Consider the following 18,951-nt stretch of genomic DNA (forward strand, 5'->3'; position numbering starts at 1 on the left):
CTCAAACGGGACCAGCAAAGTTGGAGATGTCTTTTGTAACCCGGTCTGCGAATACAATGGAACGGATCCAAGAAAAAAAAAAAAAAAAACGGATAAAAGAACGAGGTCTTGTACGCACAAAACACACGCACACAAATAGCAAAACGGGGAAAAAAAGACGGATGGTTCTGGTTTGGCACTGTGAACAGCGTTGTCAGGTTCTTTTTCAGGAACAGGTAAAATATATATTCTGGAATCATATGGGATGCGCTGATAAGTCCAAATTACGTACACATACTTTTTTAAATAATCAAATTGAAATCAATCTCCCGAAAAAAAATCGTCCAGTATTATCCTTTGGAACATAGCGGTGCCGGTGGGGTAGTGGTTAGCGTGATTGCCTCTCACCCCAGCAGGCCCGGGCTCAATCCCAGTCGGCGCCGCCAGGATGTTCTGAGGCATAACATCTCTGATCACGCCTAAATAAATAAATAAATAAAATAAATAAATAAATAAATAAATAAAAATTTCTAGTTCGTGGGGGATTATTTAGGACCATGCTAAGGATCTTGTTCTGGATCCTTTGGAGTTTGAGGTGATGGAATTTGGCGCAACTCTCCCAGATTGGCATCCCGTATTCTATTACGGGAAGGATGATTTGTTTGTAGAGAGCAAGCTTATTTTTCAGGGATAGAGTAGACCTCCTGTTGATGAGTGGATACAGTGATTTTATCAAGATGTTACACTTGGTTTTGGTTTTGTCAACGTGCTCCCTGAAAAGCAGCTTGTTGTCTAGTGTTAAGTCGAGGTAGACTACCTCTTTGGACCATTCCACCACTGTGCCGTTCAGGCAGATCTTATTATTCGCCGACGGAACAAGTCTATGAAATTTAGAGTATGGAAAGATGATGACCTGGGTTCGTGCCGCGTTGGTACGGATCTTCCAGCTGTTGAAATATTCAGACAGGATGTCCAGGCCTCTCTGAAGTTTGGCAGTCAGAGCTCCGTTGACCCTATCCTTTTAGACGATGGATGTGTCATCTGCGAACAGAGACAACGATCCACCATCAGGGACAGCCCGCATATCGGAGGTGAACAGGTTGAATATAATGGGGCCAAGAATGCTTCCTTGTGGAACCCCGGCATCCGATGTGATGCCATTTAGAGAGACTCGGAACATCCTGTTCGATAGATAGTTGTTAATTATCTTCCCTAGGGAGATTGGAAGACCATACTGCTGCAATTTGAACACCAGGCTATCATGCCAGACATTGTCGAACGCTTTTTCAACGTCCAACAACGCCATGGCAGATGTTTTCGAAACAGACTTGTTCCGTCTGAGAATGTTTGTTACTCGAGTCAGCTGGTGGACGGTCGAACGACCTTTTCGAAAACCAAACTGTTCCTCGTGTAACACGTTGTTTTCTTCGGCAGATGTTAGTAGCCGGTGGTAGACTGCTCTTTCGAACAGTTTTGATAACCCTAAGAGACGGCTGATTGGTCGATAACTTGAAGGAGAGGACGGATCCTTCCCAGGTTTCCGGATGAGTATGACTTCAGCTGACTTCCAGCACGAGGGGAAGTAGCCAAGTCGGAGGCACAGATTAAAAATCAATGCCAGATGGTTGTGTTGGCTGTCGAAACCTGGGGCCTTCATGTTTTTAGATGATTTGATATAGGCCAACAGTTCGTTTGCAGTAATCTCGGATTCCTCGGGAAAAATATTGGGAATCTGATGGAGGTTGGTTTAGTTTTCAGCAAACTCTGCTTCGTGAGGAGGGCTGACGATGTTTTGTCCGAGATTATGGGAGCTGTCGAAGTGTTGACCTATCGCAGCTGCCTTCTCTTCAGGAGTTATAGATGAACCACTGGGTCGCCGTAACGATCCAGTGGGTCAGTGGTGGAATGGGTCTTGGCTTATTTTTAAGAATCTGCACAATCTGGGAGAGAGCGGATCCTGTTAGCAAAGTTCTGATTTCTAAGGTCCACCATCATCCTGGCTTGGATTGTTTTTGTTAGGCGATTACAGTGGGTCTTAAGGACAGGCAGACCAGAGCGTTGGTACTGCCTTCGGATGGTGTTATGGAGTCTTATAAGGTCTTTGGTAGATCTTTCAAGGTTCAGAGTACTACTCACCTGTCTGGATACTGGCACATGTTGCTCCCGGGCCAGGGAAATCGCTTCACCGATGGAGCGCAGACACCGGTCGATGTCGTCGGTCGTTTCCGGGTGGACGTCATAGTCGATAGTGGTATTGGAATTGCGACCATTCTACTCGATGATAGTTTCGCCGTGATGCTTTGAACTTGTTGATTGAGGAACCCACTTCAGCCACCACCGGATAGAGGTCCGAGCTGAGTTCCTGATACACGACAGGTTGCGAAATGTTGTTGCCCATGTTGCTGATGTAGATATCGATGGTGGCGTGAGCACCGGACCTACTCAACCGGGTGGGAATGTCCGGACTCAAGATGTTGTACTGCCCAACTAACATTTTCAGCTTTATAAGCCAACTTTTTAGCGTTGGGCTGTAAAGTAGTTGAAAAGAAGCTACAGATACAGCTATTAGCAGAAGCTAGCAACATCCCAGGTAGCAATTTGATGCTGAACAAGTGTTGATTAATCGATTTCAATTTAGCCTTAGATTGAATAATTGCTGTACATAGACCACGATAACCTTTGTCCAGCTTTTAAACATCTAAATCTGGTGATATTAATCAGCCAAAAGCTTAACAGTAATATACATTATAAGCTTTTTAAGGCATTAAATAACAGTCTTTTCCAACCCTTGTTCAGCCTTCTAGTTTTAATTCAAAAATAATAATGGAAGACCGCTTTATATCTTATGCATTTATGTTGGAACTGTTTCAACTTGTTGCTGACTAATTGGATTGACTTATTTATATTGTTAATATAAGTCTAAAAATTACCTTTGCATTTCGGGATTCGAACCGGCAGTCGCTGATTCATAGGCGTCAACCATACCTACTGGACCATTTAGGCATATGTGTTGTAAAAGGTATGATCATTAACTTGAAGCACGTCAAATTTAAGTTGAATAACAGCACCCGGAAGAGTATTATACAGCAATGCAGAATTGCAAGCAACAACTGGTGACAGTTGAACATTCCTCTCATTTTCAAGTTTGATGGTCATTTGGATGCTATTTTAGTGCCATAATTGAGTAATATTTTTGGAATGCGGTCTGAAAATTCAGTACAATATAAAGTGGTGAACAGTCAAAACACAGAAGTACAAATGTTAATACTTCCGACGTCCTCGCAGACCACTTCTACCTGAAGGTATTCCTAAAAATCTTCTTTTCCTTGACTCTACTGCTGCCACTGCCTGTAATTAGAAAGGTAGGCAGTGAATTTAGTAGAACTAAAATGCCGGGCATGCAACGAGTGAAACAGACACTGACGACATTTAACAAATCAAGCTATCAATATATGTGTAACGCATTGCTGATTTGTGGAGTTGTGTTAAGCTTAAATAAGGCTTGTTCAATCTTTAGATCAGCTAACTTATTGAGGTTGGATTATGGGGATGCAATTCGCTTCATGCACTACTAATCAACTATATATTCAGCCTGATGTTAATCAGCTTTGTACACCTTAAATCAACCAATAATCAGCTTCTGTTCTTAATGTTCAGCTTGTATTGTTACTTGGGATAGTTTGGGAGAGCGTCTACTCAACTTTTTCACAACCATTATTCAATTTGTCAGTTGCACTGAATAACAAGAGCCAATAAACGTTTATGTCACTTCTATGCAAACACTAATCAACTTTCAACTTGTAGCTGCAAAACAAAGCTAACAAAGTGAATATATTACTCATTTGATGGCTTCTACACAACCAACAACTCTTGCTGAATAACATAAACATTAAAAGTGCTAAACAACCTGTAATCAGGTAATAAATTGTGTTAGCGCTACTTTGGAAGCAGTTTTACAGCCAACTAGGTTTATTTTTAGACGCAGTTTTACAGCTTTTACTCTGCTCCTCTACAAAGCTGAGGTAACTAGTTGAGAAAAGTGTTTCATGTGCACTATTATAAAGCCTCTTTTTTTTTTTTGTTTATTAATTTATTTGATAAGGCTCAACCGAATTAACTTAACAGAGCCAAGGATTCATGGTCACTATACAATACATCTTAAAGCTATAGTCAAAAGGTACAACACAATAAACACTTTATCTTCCGCTATCCAAAAAGCCTCCTCCATCAGAACTGGAGCCGCTTCCAGTAGTTTCATTGTATGGCAAATTGTTGTACGCCAACGAGGGTCAGAGCGCGTCCATTGCAGCAATGGATGCAAAACGTGGTCAGCACTCACACACTCATCACGAAACGGTTGCTTTCCAAAGTCGACGACGCATCGACCGAAAGAACTGCTGATGAAGAACAATGAGGAGGACCACACAATGGTTGCTGCCGAGTAAACAGACGATCGCGTGGCACACATCGAGAGTGGCCTGCTTTTGTCGACAGCCGAGTGAACACTGTATAAAGCCTCTACTCAGCGATCATGTTGTAGAAGGTCATGTAGATTTGTTTACGTCAGCTCAAAGTGTTGGCGTAGCGATATTGGTAGTGTCAAGGTTTGCCAATGCAGTCGTCTTGAGTTCGAGTCCAGGTTCCGGTGCAGGGTAATAATTTGGTGGTTTGCTTATAACTAATTTCGATTAATTTGATCACAGCAAAATAAACTCAATAAATTCCTGCAACAAAAAAAAGGTTGAACAATATTTAAGCCGGCCTCAAGCTGTATAGTGATTATTAGATAACCTGGAAAAGATTGAAAAAGCGCCTTAAAAGTTCACACACAACTAAACAGCTGCATAGAAGCGTTAATGGATATGGAATAAGAGCTTGTCCCAACCGTCACAACAGCCATAAGTAGCTGACTAAGTTCGCCAGATTTGCTTGTATAGATGTTAAGTAAAGGTTGTGCCTCATATCGTATAACGTTTGAATACAGCTTGAGGCTGTGTAAATGAAATGAGTAAAGCGTTTAGCGTTGTGATAATTGTTAGTTGGGTGAGCTTCCTGCAGATCGTTGTTCAGGATGCACAATCACAAAAGCAGCGCTCTTTTATTACTTTTCAGATTCAAGCAGCACGATGTGCAACCAAATGGTACTCGATTATGACGACTGGGTTTTGGGGAGAACGTTTATATCATGAAAACAGTGATAAAATTGTCACTTTTTATTTGTTCAAATTTCAACAGTTTTACATGGAAAATTGAGAAGACATGTAGCAGGCATGTATTGTAGCAGGTTATGCGAGTCATTTTCTATCGATTGGTGTATTTGGATTTTAATTTCATCTATAAATGACAAAGTTATAAGCGTTCAAAACCTTACACCTTTTCGTGACGGTCGCAATTTTAGATTTTACATTTACGCCCAGTACCTTCCCGTAAGAAGTAGTCTAAGTCAAAAAACTCGGAAAACCGGGAATTCACTGGGAATTTAATTTTACCTGAAAATACCTGGAATTATCAGAGAATCTCATAATTTTTTTTTTTAATACGTTTATTTTTCCAGGCTCATTTTCTGTAGCTTTGCGGAACCGATATTGATAGATTAGATTACAAAATTACTTAAAACTAACGTTAGCAAAGTGGAGGCCAATTACTCGCGGCTATCTCGAGGTTAGGTTGTAACAAATGGATGACAGGGTAGGGATTGTGAACACAAGGTTTGGAGAGCAATGTGCTCTTGATCTCGAACTAAGTGACACTCTGATGAAAAAGACAAACATGAGGGTACACCGATGGGCAGCTAACAACTTGGAAGAACACAAGATGACACTAACTACTAAATCCTCAGATCTATCCGTTTTAAAAACACATAAATTAAATTCAAATAGTCGAGATCTCGGCTCGCCAAAACATCTCTAACGGGTATCGCGGGTTGTTTTCCTCGGGCCCTGAAGGATGTGGATAACTCAGATCTGGCAACACGGTCTAAGGTACATGATCAAACAACATGCTCGATATCGTGATAACCACTGCCACACGCACATAACTTGCTGCCTGAGAGCCCAATTCGATAGAAGTGCCAGAATCTCATCATGGCACAGGTTATTTTCAAATTCTCGTTCTAAGGATTTTTGATAGAATACAACGCATTTTATAATTTGCAAACATTTGATTTTCCTCACTACTTTCAATCAGCATTCGAACATTCAAAGTGTTTTTATGTTATTTCACTTACGATTTTCAGAGTTGGTTGAAAATGTTATCTAACATGAAGCTTAAGTGTGATAATTTATTAGCTAGAGAAAGGTTTGAAGAGGGTAGGTGGATAGTTCCGCTAGAGTACGGCAGTATGGAAATTGAATAGGAGTTTAAAATGAGCTAAGGGCCATTAATGCGACAGTACTAGTCAAACGCACACTACTTTACCTAACTCATGCATTAATGGAGTAGAGCCCGGCAGTAGTAGTAGATTTGAAGAAATACTTCAAGTCTCCTCATCCAAGTGAAGTTTTTGATATTTTCTGAAATTTCTGAAACTTTTTTTTTAAGTCCCCTAAATTTTTCTGGAATCAAAACGAAATAATTAAAATAGAATTTTCCGGAAGCTAGGAAGATTAGTATATTTTAACAGTTCGCTGATATTTCAAAACATTTTTTTTTATAAAATTAATGTTATTTCTTCAATGTTTATGAAACTACACTGACCTGCTCTGTTCTTTCCTGAAATTCTAGAAACCTTTTTAAAGTTTATGCAGTTTTTGTGAAGCTTTTTGTACAGTCATGAATTAAATTTAACTGTTACAAACGTGTAAAAGCCTCCGTAAAGTTCAGTTGTGTTAAGAACTCAAAAAATTTCTTAAAATCTATGAAAAATTGGGGATTTCCCTGAAAATTTGACAACTTGTCAAAATCCCCTGCTAATTTTCTGAAATTCATGGAATTTTCCAGAAGTTCCAAAAATTTTGGAGCTATCGAAACATGAAGCATTTTTAGCATTCTTGGATCTGCCCTAAATTTACGTGTAGTTTGACTTCTGTGAAGTTTATGTCTGAGATGTCTTTCACCATGTCTTTCACTCGCCTTCTGAAGTGTGGCCTGGTGTGCACTTGAGTTTTGGCCTCGCAAAACTAAAAAAAAGTTGAAGTTTATGAAACTGCCTTTAAATTAGCGACACTCATTATTAACTTTCCAATGAACTTAATTTTTATTATGTTTTTAACACTGTCCAAAATACTTCTGAATTTCCTTGAAGTTCTCTAGACTGCCCTAAATTTTAAGTATTTTTCAAATCACTCACAATTTTATTTAAGTAAATTGAATTGGCTTTATTTTTCCATAATTTTCTTAAAGTTTTGAAAACTTCATAAACGCTTACGGAACTTTGACTTGAATCCCTTTTTTTCCTTGAACTTCTCTGGGCATCCCTGAAGTTTTATACACTTCTCTGAGGTTCCCTAAATATTCATAATTCCTGTTACTTCTGATAGATACTATAATCATTTACACATCAACACTTCAAATATCAGCTCCCACAAAGCATTCAACAATCAACCTGATATTACGATGTCGCAATAGTTTCAACTGGACGATGATAGCCTTTAATAATTCATTAGAAGCTTTGGCTTTTTATTGTTGTGATGAGAGACTTATCCAATTGCAGTGATATTTTTAAAATCTGAAAAACTGCAAGGGACAGCCCTATGAGGTTGTACGCAATAGTGACGTAGGACTACGTGGTCTTACCCGCTGTCTCCACTAGACATTTCTGTCATAACAAAAATGTTAATGTCAACAAAAAATTCTAGTGGAGACTGAAATGCCAGCAGTCAGAACAGATCTGTTCAAACATTTTCTTTGACGGAAATATCTGACATCAGTGCTGACAGTTTCTGAAATCAAAATGGCGCTAATTCAAATTTGAACAATTTCCGTTTAGGTTGTGCGAGAAGGAAATCAAAATGGCATCGAAAAAAAAAAAAGATCACGCGATCGAAAGTAATTAATTTGATTAGTTTGTTTCGAGAAAAAGAGTGCTTGTGGAATTTCAAGAGTTCGCTTTACAAGAGGAATTATTTAAAAATAAAACGAGCATCGGAATAAATTGCAATCAAAATTGGCTGTGGGGCTGACATGTAAAAAAGAAAATGAAATCATTGCGATCCACATATTTGAGCGATAAAAAAAAAGTGGATGCCTCGAAACGGTCTGGAGCGGCTGCGGATAACATATTCTGCTGTTCATTATTTTAGTATGATGAAATGAAATTTCTGAATGAAGCTATAGTTTTGCGAAAAAGTTCTAGCAACTTCCAAAACGTGAGTACCGGAAACAACTTCAAGGAATTCTCAACTACCAATCTGCCTGTAGAAGATACTTAAAACTTATCTCCTTTATTGCAGGAAGACTGTTTTGAGCTGGGTGAAAGCTTTTATCAAGACCCATTTGACGATCGCTTAACGCATGTTCCGACCCAAGATGACATCACAAATCGTACAGGAGGAAACTGCAATGCAGATCACCCAGAAAGCAGTTACGGATTCAGCTTCTGTGTTTGCTAGTAGGGTTAACTACCCTATTTCCGGCCTATGAAGCACAACCCGCATTTAGTATTTCTTAATCTAGTGCAGTTTAGCACCAAACGGAATGTTATTATTACTGATAACCTCCAAATTTATTTACCTTTCCCTACATACCGTAAGATTTGCTAAAGAGAAACCAATCGTTGAGATATTGTCAAAAGTCTAACACTGCTTCTTGACGCCAAACTCGGCCTATGGATTCTAAACTCGGCCTAACGCATTTAAACACCATTGAAACGCCAATTAATTCACTTCAGCCTATCCGATGAACTTAAAAATTGATTCGGTTGGAGCGCTTCATTTGTTTTTGAGAATATTGGATGCAAACTTTCATATCACGCGTTCTCATTGACTTCGTTCGGTAGCATATTAAGTAAAGTATCGTACCAAACGCATAGGGTAAACACTGCCATAGTTGCGGTACGTTAGAAGCGTCTGGTTCCTATAGTTGTGTATTGAGTCTCCATGCACAACTATAGGAACCTAACGCTTCTAACGTACCGCAACTATAGGAGCGTTTCCCCTATTTGACTTGTTAACTCTGAACTCATGGATTGATTTGAAGTTTTCTGCTCGATAGGCCCAAAATGGGCGATTAGGCTGAAGTAGTTCTCTACCCTACGCCAGAAAATCCAGAACGGAACGCACACGCTTTTTCAAAACTAGCCCAATTTGGGTAGAATCCACCCAGATCGGTCAAAACTGAACCTACACAAAAATGTGTAAACTATGTTGGAAGTGACAAGTTGACAACTGAACAAAGTCGATCGGATTCATGTCGATGTTGTCCATTTGTCAATTTGTCACTCGCAACATAGTTTACACATTTTTGGGTAGGTTCAGTTTTGACCGATCTGGGTGGATTCTACCTAAATTTGGGTAGTTTTGAAATATGTCCTCCTTTTTAAACCTTGTATTTTTTCCAGTAACGTATTCAAAAACTTGTTTTCAAAGAGCGTTGTTTGCAGAGCTTATTTGTTTAATTATGTCGCAAGCTCATCTTATCTAGCAAATGCCATTCGCTGGTGGGACTAGGAGTATACTACTGCTGTCAACCCTCCTACATTTAGGCTGCGGTTCATTTGGTGAATTTTCACTTAAATTTGACAGATGGAAATTTTTTAAATAAACCTGAAATCTCGCCTGAAATTCAACCAGACTTATTTGAGACAAACCAGGAATCAATTCCTCTAGGACTTTCTTTACCCCCTGACGATAATAGGTTAAGGTATTGCCGAAGCCGACATTTCCCCTATCAAAAATAAATTATGAAGGCTAGTTTGATGCATTTTTCAAAAGTATAACGAGAAGATGAATTGAATTGGGAACGACTACAAGTTATGAACAATCTCAATTGAACCTTAGCAAATCATGAAATGTCCTCCTTTTCAAGTTTGTGATATGGTAACCCTATATATAGCGTGCAATACTTATGGCGGTAAGCTCCAACTCGGATTAACTTTTAATACCGTCCCTGTTTGTATGATCTGAAAAATGTTTGCTCAGAGTTATGTTGATTAACTCTGATGTCGACATCAAACCAGCCGGACATTCTTGATCGGGATTTAATCCGAGGATAATACCAGTTGGAGCTTACCACCATTAAGGCACTATTTTGCTGATAGTCTTGCGGAACACTCTTGTCAGAAATTCAAGGGATCGATATGAATCACCAGTAGCGAGAAACCGTAACGTAATAGCCAGGTGAACCCTTGGAGTGACTGCAAAGCGGAAAACGGTATCTTGCTTCTCGATATTTTCCTTTACCTGGAATATTAAACAGAACAATTCGCGGATGGGAATTCTAGACTTCAAGCATATAATAGAACGAAATTGTTCTCAATTTTTAAAATCAAACTTTATCTGTGCTAAAATTGATTCGAAGCTTTCGATGTTCATTAGATGTTCTTCCAAGTCATGCTCTACTCTTTTTGACAGGAACGGATTCACGTATACAGGTTTGCTTCTCAACCTTCGTATTTCCTCGAGCTCTACACGTTCAAGATCATCTAGCAATGGTAGTGCTGTTAACAATCTTTTTCTGACTGAATTATTCACTTTTTTAGCAAGCAATTTATTTTTTTCGTGTTTTTACAAGAAACAATTACTAGATACCATGCTAGACAAATGTCATAACATATATATTTGAGTTGACTCACTAAATGCCCAACACCAACCATATGTCCGGCTGGTTGCCATATGTCGTGACATATTTGTTAAAACAGAAATGTCTAGTGGAGACAGCGGGTTATATAATTAATCTTATTTGTTAACTGGAGCAGGAGCTTGTGTTTTGTGTAGGAATAGGATTTTGAGCGGGGTTCTCTCTGTTTATACTCTTAAGTATGACGCGCTTGACATAGATGGCCCACAGAAACTCACAACGAGCTACTGATTCCGAACAATAGCGGTGCGGCTTCTTCTTCCTTCTATGGATGCTCATGTGGGCTGCAGCTCGCTGCTTGCAGGCAATTTTTCGTTGTGTACTGGAGAACAATGTTCAACGCCACGTGGCGAAAGCTCTGCTGCTGCTGCTACTGATGCCGATGACCACACACGATAATTGGAACTGAAGCTGATCAGCGGTTGAGGTCAGCCTCAATCGCTAGCTGCTTGCGGGGAGCCTTTCGTTGTGTACCGGAGAACACCACCACTCGCCACGCGGTGATTGAATAAACAACGTTTGGTGAGACTGGCTGGAATTCATCTTTGAAATCTGTGTTAGGGAAATTGCTTTTCGCAGGCAATCGGTCATAATTTTAATTATCATAGCAATAGTTGCACGTTCGTGCAATTTTCAATAGTGACATTTTTAAAAATGATGAGGTAGTATGCCAATGTATGTCAATAGTGACATTTTTAAAAATGATGAGGTAGATGCGTAGAAATATTTGTGATCGATTGGTCATAAAATTATTAAAATTGGTCCAGTGGCAGCTGAGTTATTAACGTTCAAAATCTTTCATAATTTTGTTACATGTTCCATTTTTGGTTTTCATAATGTGTCAAAAAATCTGGAAAAAAACGTAACCGGCCTGTATATGTGACAAGTAGACTGAACATCTGTAAATCCTGAAAAAATCTGGAATATTGGCAACGCTGTCTGTGAAGATAGCTCGAATGGTTCTTCGAAAATGGGTATATCAAAATGGAATCCGGCCCTTGTATTCTTTTAAAATACAAAAATCGATTTTTTTTTTCAATTTCATAAAATTAAAATTAAAACAAATTGTTTAATTCTCCATGACAATCCAGTCCTTTGCACGATCATTTTACAATTTTACCACTTTTGTACGGTCCACATCGTAGTAGTGGAGTGTGTGACAACTGGAACACACGTTGCAAAACTGGGCAGGCCACATGACGTGGAAAACAATATCATCAATCATCAACATTTCATGGCACTCGTTCTCTTTTTTTTTGTGCCCTTCCCCTCCTGCAGGGAAACCCAACGTTCCATAACTGTCCACAGTGTTTGGTAGCCACATGTTTATCGCTTCTTTTTCCTTTTTTTTGGGGTTTCGTTTCACACCATCCGTAGCCGAAATGTGACAGAACCGTTTCGAGAAAATCTAGATATGCGTTGCGGCGATTGTTAAAGGGAAGCTTTCCACAGCGCGTTCGATCTGAGTCCTACAATCCTGTCGGAATAGGTCATTCCGTTTCAGAGGTAATGACTGAATAATACTTCCGACACTCTTGTGAACATTAAGTGACTGGTCGAATCCCGATAAAGCCCTTTTTTAGGCTGTCTTTAAGAATTTAATCCATTTAGAAATATAGTGGCATGAATGCATGTTTTGATTTTATGAGCCATAGAAAAGTGTTCATCGAAAAATTAAAACAAATCACCGAGATAATCCACTTTAAGGCTGCTCCCCATCCCATCAAACATCAGATAAGATATCTATTGTACACATCGTTCAAACAAACCCAATTATAGCGGTTCACAATTTGCCATAATCCCCCATAATCCGGTTACGGTTGTCGGATACCCAGGAAATTTCTCAATCTGTTCATTAAGACATAATCCTCACAACTTTCGTCGGCCCATTCAATTTAATCAGAAAACTTAAATTCCTCCCATTTCACTTCTGGACCAGTAGTTTACCCTCAACGAGACAATTTCCAAGGATCCGACCGAATCCAGACTGAAACAATTCCGTACAATTACCTACACACACACACACACATCCATGCAAACATGCCCCGTAATGGTATCGATTGCAAGCCCGAAAAGGATTCACTTTCAGGAAAAACTTTCCGCTCCTCTGCGAACCTTCCACTACGGTGGTGAAACGATGAAAGTTGCTAGCACAACTATTGCACGCCCCCCGGAAGTGTGTTCGGATCTAGTAGTCGGGTTCACCTGAGCGACGAGCAGGACTGGGGATGCGGGCTTTGAAAATTTAATTAAAATTCTCAAGTTGTTCTGCAATAAAACAATATTAGGATAAGTTAGGCGAAGAATGGGAATTAAACTTTCCCCTTGCGCCATCATCGTGGAGGTGAGAATTCTTAAATACTTAAACATGAGCCATGCGGATGCGGATTGCACTGCACCGAGAGTGCGTTACAGTTGTCGGTCAGGTCATATTACTGCCATCGTTGCACAGGTCGCAACAATGGCGTCCGGTGACAGCTTTTTCTGAGGAATTCAAGGTGAACATTGCATTAGGTCCGGAGTAACATTGACGACTTTCTCTTTCGTTAGAAAGTTGAGCACAGAACCGTTTCTTGTTGCGTTTGTCGTATTAGATGCTAGATAAAAGGTTCGTTTATCGATCTGTGTTCTGAAATTACCTGGGAATGTCTTTATATATGACCGTGGGGATACTAATAGTCAATGTTACTTAGGACCTGTTGCAATGTTCAGCTTGAATTGTGAACGCATTGAAGTTCTCTAAACTCAAAATGGGCACACGTACAGTTTATTACTTTGTAGTTAGGAGGGTCGCGGATCGTTGGAGTCAGCGTTAGGTCAACTATTGAAAGCGAACTTCACCATTCGCTCAAACGAACGTCTCTTTATATCGGTTAAGCTGCCATAGTCAGCGACGGAAACGGGAAATGGAGCTGTGGTATTTTGACGGACCGATTCTTTTTTTCTGCGGATGTGAAAACAGAGACGTGTAGAGGGGATTTGAAAATAGGACCTCTAGACATAGACCGTAGCATAATTGAACCAGATGGAATGTCAAGGTAACCTATGCAATATATATTGCTGACACAGTGCAGATGACGTAAAACGCAGATTTTCGACCCGTGATAACTCTTGTCGTTTGAGGCTTATTGGCAATTCAGAGGTGAAATTTAATGCTATTCCGTTGATACTGAATCCACACCCGTTCAAACCACACCCAAATTAAAAATGCACCAATACCAACAGCATTGCATATTAGAAAAATGGGAAGTATTGAAATTTTGAACATATTCGTAAACACAATATTATTGTATAATTATAATAATTCTACTACTGAAATGACAACTCCACAGCCGTAGTTCAGGGAAGGCCTGCCGAACTTCGGGAATGTCCTGTCAAAGTTTAGGGAAATCCTGCCGAAGTTCAGGGAACTCCTGCCGAAGTGATTTATTAGATTTTTCGACTGGTACGTATGAGGACTTCTTTTATCCAAACAGGGAAATGCAAAACTGACTGTTTGGATTACTCTAGATTGAGAAAGCCATATAAAAGAAATCTCCTGCCGAAGTTCAGAGAACTCCTGCCGAAGTTCAGAGAATTTCTACCGAAGTTCAGGGATGTTCTACCGTAGTTCAGAGTAGGCCTGTCAAAGTTCAAGGAACTCCTGCTGAAGTTCAGCTAAGTCCTGCCGAAGTTCAGAGAAGAGCATGCTGTGCCTGTCAAATGCGTCGAATTATTTTCTCTAAAACGGCATTATAATATATAACTTATATTAATATGACGCAAATAGTTTGGATATACACAATATCAGTGTTGGGAAAATATCAAAAAATCAAATCTCATCACGCTTGATTTTCATAGAGAAAAATCAACCAGCAAACAACTGCGGTTGAATTTGCAAGCTGTGATATCACAGTTCGGAATATCAAGCTAACAAAACTCACCAACTGCAAATCTCACCAAACTGTGGTGAGATTGAGTTTAATGATTTTTGCTTTACACCAGAATGCAACCGAAACGTCCATAACGGCTTGCAGCAATCCCTTCGCGTCTGCCATCGGTGAAGATTAAAAAGAGATAGCAAACTATGCTTTCTCTTTCTAAGTAAACGATGTGCAGTTGGCGTTGACGGCACCGTCGAAAAATCGTCTCTTCTAGAAAATATTGACAGTTTCTTATGGGATTTCTCGGTGGAGTGAAAGGATAGTATGAAGTCCGCCATGTTTCACGCACAGTCTGACGTTTGCTTATGGATTTTACCATAGGAGTGAAGAGCTACAGAGTCGCCGTCAACGCCAATGGAATCATTTTTGTGTCTAGTCAACTCTCAGCTTGATTTTTGCACCTTGTGAATAGTCTCGCAATATCAAAGGAGCTTGTTAAATCAATATCAAGCATGATAGTTTGTTCCAATACTACGTGTGATATTGCGAGCGCATGAGAGCGGAAAAATATCAATTGATTTCTGATTTTGCCAACTGTTGCTGTCAGAGGCTACTTTGAACTCGGGTTAGGGAGATCAGTTTTCACGACTGGTCAGCGGGAAAGGATTACTTCGAGTAGCTACTTGGTTCTCTTTATTAGGGAGATCACTTTCACTGCTTTCAGCAAAAGGAAGCAAAAATTGGTTTCGAGTTACTTTGAACTCTTTATTACACGAAACGAAAATCAATTATTTTATTCATGTGTTTCACTTATACATTTTTGCCATTACATCACTCTTATACATTCCATAAGACAAACCACATAGGTCCTATAAGAATGCAGAAAAGGTATGTGTGACCGCTTATACATTTCATTCAACACATGATCTTCATTAACTTTTTGCAAGGCGTCTGCTTATTAGTTGACTTATACATTTTATGAATAATCAGCAATAGAAATTTGCCAAAAGGTATAAAGAGATTTCTATCCGTGTAGGACATCAGTTTTCACTTTAATGCCAAAATGAAGGGTATTCGGATTTATACGAAGACCACGGAGGTGAGTTTGAACTTGTTTATTGATAAAAATATTACAAAAGTTATCTTGATCCTACATGTTAGTCTATATATGCGTAATTATGTAAAACTCTTATCTGTATATTTTATACTTTTACATATCCCTTTGAAGACCGGGTTTTCTAATTGATTTCCTTACTTTCTAGCTTGAGTGTGTACTAGGATTTGAAGGGTTATTTTCATATTCTTCAGGCCCTTCCTTTCTTATATACTTTATCCTGTTCAGATCTGGTATTCCGGATAATTTTCGTCCTATCCTATCCATACATTGGCTTACATTTGTGGTGTTTTGCCTATCTTAACTAGGATAAACAGAGAAAGAAAATAGGAAGGATATTGCACCATCCATGCGCGGGCGTGTCCCTTATACGTTAATCCTAGCTTATCCGTCATTGGATTTATGATACCTTGCCTTATGTAGATTCTATCCTCGCACTTATGCTCTCCTTTTCATTTCATTTTGTGTCCGTAATCTTAACACCGGATCGACTGCGATCCTCGCAGTGACCGACTGTCTGGTCTTGCTCTCGGCAATATGGTTGCAGCCGTTGGTACTTATTTTCTAGGAATAGGTTTGAAAATTGAAATTAACTTGCTTGCAGCGATTTGGCTGCAGTTTTTGGTTTAGATCTTGAACTCCCACAAAGTTGAGAATTGTAATTAAGTTGCTCGCGGCGATACCAACACTGCACAATATGATGACTATAATATGTTTCTAGAACTCCTGCAGTAAAGTGCAGATAACATTAAACAGTTTCAATAGTGCTGTAAAGTTACGTGCCATTAGTAGTAGCAAAAGCACGATTTTAAAAATATCCACAGGCAAACAAAAGTTTGAACACACTTTCATGAGGATATACGAGGATTACACGCGATCTTTACTCGTAGAAAATGAACGATAGAGGTACAATGAAATGTATTGGAACCATACAATAGAATTTATTGAACTTAAAATAAATTGTATTGTCCAAAACGATAAAATTACAATAGATTTTATTGTTTCTACACCAGAATATATGGTAAATGGGGAAATCTACCACAGAACAAGGGTGATATATTTATAAATTTTAAGATACGTTATCCACATTTATGTTTTGGCCCAATGTCACCTCCCATAAGGTTTAAGATTGGTCTATTTTCATTTAATTTTAGTAAAATAAGACATCAATTTCAATCAACCATTACCATGACAGTCGTGAATATTTCATTCCTGAATATATTCACATGCTCAAAATTATATTCCTTGCTAAAATATGAATATTGTATGGTAGGGAATGAAATTTTTTGATTGTTCTACTAAATGTTACGGTGCGGTACCAATAAAAAGACTGTCCAAAAGTAAATTGGCAAGCCCCTCACACGCCGCTAGCACGCCTCTAGTGTTGGGAATCGAAAATCTTAGTGGTTTGTTTACACTTCTACACGCTCGTCTGATTTTACTCTAAAGTGAGTAACTTTGACTCAGTTTCGTATTTGTATGCTAAATGTCAAAAACTGAGTAACATTACTTTAACAAAGTGAGTAATATTTACTCTAATTAAATAAATATGGATCTTTACTGTTTTGAGTAAAATCAAATGTAATAAACGTCTGAAAATTTTGAAATGCTGGGCTGAAAGCGAATTCGCCGAGAAATTCCCACAAAGCGTTCAAAGAGTGAAAGTTTTAGCGTTCTGTGAAACTTTTCTGGACTAGTAACTAGCGTGAGTAGCAGTTGGTGTTTTTCCTAAGATAAACTTTATTTCAGCCTAAATTTACATAGGTTACGTTTTACTGAACTTCTGCAACAACTTTTGGTTGTGAACTTCAGAATCCCAAGCTCGATCCAAAGGAAAGTTCACTATGAGAGAATTGCAAGTAAGCTTTATGAGAAATATATTCAAAAAGAATTTAATTTTCAGGAAAAAATGCTGGGAAACTGATCCGTAAGTTGTGCCAGAAAGCCGCTTAGTCCATTTCGAGATGTTCAATGTGTTACATCCCTGGTTACTTCCCGGAATGGAAACAGCACATGGAAGTCATAACATGCTAGCTGCAGTGGCCTTCGGTAGAATCGCTTTATAAGCAGAATTATTATCAATTTGTTGATTAGAGTTTAAAAAATTTAATTTTTTAAATAATCCTGTTGTGACAAAATAAATCGTTTTTATTATGCTGCAAAAAAGTTTCGATCTAGAAAATTTCCTGTCAAAATATAATATTTAAAAAAACTGAGTAACCTTTACTCAGTTGTGCTAATTTTGCGAAAACCGAAACCGAGTAAGTGCTACTCAGATTTTGACAAATTCATACAATACTCAAAAGTGAGTAAACATGGGGTTACTCACTTTAGAGTAGTTCCACTTTTAACGAAAGTGAGTGGAATTTTACTCACTTTAGAGTAAATTTGAACGAGCGTGTATAGAGAACAACTGGTGCAAGTTTGATCAAAGTAGCCGATCGCGTTCAGAAATAACGTCAAATGGATCTCGAAAAAAGAAACAATATTGTGCACAAACACCTGGAAAATCCGGAGTGGTCCGGTTACAAGCTGGCAAAAGTGCTGAAGATGCCGAAAACAACAGTTTGTCGAGTGCTCAAAACTTACAAGGGAACCCTGAGTGTGGAAAGAAATCAGTGGACCTACGAAAAAACGGGAACCAGGGATCGTCAGCTGCGCAGCAAGGTGTTGAGGTGCGTTAAAGCCAACCCCGGTCTTTCGATCCGAGATGTGGCCAGAAGGTACAACGCCAACTTTCAAACGGTGAAGAACACCTTTACTAGGGAAGGATACAAGTCGTACAAAGCCAGTAAACATCCGAACCGGCACTTGAAGCAGAATTCCGTGGCCAAAAACCGTGCAAGGCTCTTGTACGACCGTGTTTTGACAAACCACAAGGGCTGCACTTTGATCGATGACGAAACATACGTCAAACCCGACTTTAAGCAGCTTCCCGGTCAAAAGTTCTACATCGTGACTGGATGTGGGGATGTGCCGGGAAGATATTCAAGTTCACGCAGAAGGCCATGATTTGACAAGCGATTAGCAGTTGTGGCCTGAAAACGGAACGACGAAGCGGTGTCAAGGACATCCAGCAAATGCGGGAAAAATGGAAGAAATGCGCTGATTCCGTGTTCGGGCGCTCATGGGCTCCATCAAGAGGAATGTTCGAGATTTCGTTCGAACTGGATAAATGTAACCATCTAATGCTGTAACTTTCAAGTTTAAATAAAAATACTGTAAAGCGATCATTATTGAATAACGAATCACAGGTCTTTT

General features: G+C 39.2%; 1 protein-coding gene across 1 annotated transcript in view; it reads left to right on the top strand.

Moving 5' to 3' along the window:
* Positions 1-18,951, top strand: part of orb2 — a 1,372,010-nt gene that overhangs the window by 335,950 nt on the left and 1,017,109 nt on the right.

The sequence above is a fragment of the Ochlerotatus camptorhynchus genome, unplaced genomic scaffold (genome assembly GCF_037179485.1).
Source record: "Ochlerotatus camptorhynchus isolate MF236.1 unplaced genomic scaffold, CSIRO-AGI_Acam_v1.1 ptg000203l, whole genome shotgun sequence".
Taxonomy (NCBI): domain Eukaryota; kingdom Metazoa; phylum Arthropoda; class Insecta; order Diptera; family Culicidae; genus Ochlerotatus; species Ochlerotatus camptorhynchus.